Raw genomic sequence first — 2,618 nt, 5'->3', positions numbered from 1 at the left:
CCTTACTAATAAGAATGTAATACTGAAATTACTCTGAAAACAACACACCAGCTTTCTGAATTGTAAACTTCCTTGGAATGACAAATTCTTGCTATGTGTGGTTAATGGGGCAATGATTTCTAATTTGGGGTCTGAGTGTTCAGAACCAGGATTTAAACTTCCAAGTTTGCTGCAGTTTGCAGAATTTCATTTCTGCCACTTAAAAGAACTTCAGAAGCATCTAAGAACCTCTGAGGTATGAGAACTTAATTAGCTCTGACATACTTAATGACAATGAAAAAATACTTTTGCTTTTCTTATAAAATCTTAGGTTAATGAGATCCTGCCACTCGACCAATGCAGCCATTACAAATGTGAAAAAACTGAAGATCAGTTTGTTGCAGTCCAAAGTAAGAGAGTATGCCCTCAGTACGAGCCTGGAGAGTGCGATCCTGTAAGTTTTAATCAATTCTTCACTGACTGAAGGCAGTTCAAAAGAGCAAGGAGGGACAAGGAAGAATACAACAAATCAGTTTCACTGAAGTTGCACGAATGTCTTAAGAATGAAATTAGTTTTGTTGTAACATTAGTAATAAGAAAGGCTTGGTATTTTTTATGAGGCTTATTCAAGACTTCTGTGATGAAGACAGCAAGTCATTGTTCATTTAGGGTTCATCAGAGAGGAGCTCTCTGCCCAGTATCAATACTGTTAACTCATATTCTTACTCATGATTGTCATCCATGCACTAACACAAATCCTCCTTTACTTTTACAAAGGATGAAACAGAGACTACGCCCGATGGCTGCTGCAAAATATGTAAACGTAAGTAATGCTGTGTTCATGTGTTCTACTTGAAGAGGATTGTGTTCAATTTTTAACTACCTTTTAGTGAATGGAAGGATTCTTCACTCCCCCTGTTTTCACGTATTCTATATATGAAGACCCTGTGTTTCACTATTTATTGAAAAGAAAAATGCAGATTTGTTTTCCTGATACTTAATATCACAAATCAAACCAACAATGCTCAGGCCTCTGCATTATTTTGCAAAGACCTTTTAGAGATTAAATCAAAGAATAACCTGAAAATTCCAGATACCTTACACAGTACCCACTCCCCACCCCACCACATACTGCAGATTCTCAGTAATCAAACATCATGCACTTTGAAACTGTTTTAGCATTCCTTTAGTTCTGAACTAGAGATTTGAAATATACTTTCCCCTCTTCCTTTTTGTAAAGCTCCAAAATGCAAGCCTTACAGCAAGAAAACTGTGATCCGCCATGCTGGCTGTGAGTCTTCTGAACCTGTTGAGCTGTCGTATTGTGAAGGAACTTGTCCTGGCTCCTCAATGTAAGTTTTAAAAATTAATTTAACATTTCTATGGCTTCATTTATACTTCATTTTTACTGGTCTCTCCCAAGAAGGCTCATGGGAGACCTCATCACTCTTCACAACTACCTGAGAGGAGGTTGTAGTGAGGTGAGGATTGATCTGTTCTCCCAGGTAGCAAGCGAAAGGATGAGAGAAAATGACTTCAAGTTGCACCAGGGGAGCTTTAGATTGGATGTTAAGAAAAATTTCTGCACTGAAAGGGTTGTCAAGCATCAGAACAGGCTGCCCAGGGAAGTGATATTTAAAAGACATGCAGATGTGGCACTTAGGGACATGGTTTAGTGGTGGACTTGGCAACACTGGGTTAATGGTTGGACTCGATCTGAAAGGTCTGTTCCAACATACGTGATTCTATGATGACAGAATAGCAACAAAACTAATGTGTTTATATGATTCCATTAAATTGAATCAGATTCAATGGGAGCAAGAACAGTTTTCCTATTGAAGAGACAAGTAATTAAAATCACATTCATAAGTGTGTCTGAGAGGGAGGAAAAGAGGATGTATAAAAAAACCAAAACCCAAACCAAATACCCCCAAAAGAAAAGTCTCTGAGAGGGCTCTATGCGTCAGTTTTTACTGAGATGTTTTTTTCCTGATGAAACACAGGTATTCTCTTGAAGCAAACCAGATGCAACACGACTGTAGCTGTTGCCAAGAGTCCAGCACCCAAACAAGAGAGGTGACCCTGACTTGCCAAAATGGAACAAGCATAAATTATAACTATGTATACGTGGAAAAATGCCAGTGTACAAAGGGCTGCTCTTCACAAACCTCTGCATCACAAGGCTCCCAAATACAACAATCTGGAGATTACGGCTCCCAGTTGCAACAGGCTGCAGCGTTTGGTTCCCAATGGCAAATCAGCAGAAGTAGTAAGATGTATCGTTGAAAAAAGAAAGCAGAGACCCTAGGGAAGCTGAAATAATGTCTTCCCCAGAGTAACTTGCACTCCTTCTTTAACGGATCTTATGTTCTGTTATCACCTTTTCTCACTTCTTACTTGTAAAAAAAAAATAATTAAAAAAAAAAAGTCAAATAATTACGTTGTAGTGTTTGGATTTTTTTTAAGTGATACAGTATTGAAGGGTAAAAACAAATGAGTGTGGAAAATACCTTGTGAAAATTAAATAAGCAAACACATTTCTACTTGATCACAAAACTGTTATTTTCTGGAAACAAACAAACAAAAAAGGATTAAGGGGTCTTTAAAAAATAAAACCAGAAAACGTTACAGCTACATTG

This window comes from Empidonax traillii, unplaced genomic scaffold, assembly GCF_003031625.1.
Source record: "Empidonax traillii isolate 1590-97213 ecotype Southwest subspecies unplaced genomic scaffold, ASM303162v1 scaffold5690:size7432, whole genome shotgun sequence".
Classification (NCBI taxonomy): domain Eukaryota; kingdom Metazoa; phylum Chordata; class Aves; order Passeriformes; family Tyrannidae; genus Empidonax; species Empidonax traillii.
This window is presented reverse-complemented; position numbering follows the sequence as displayed.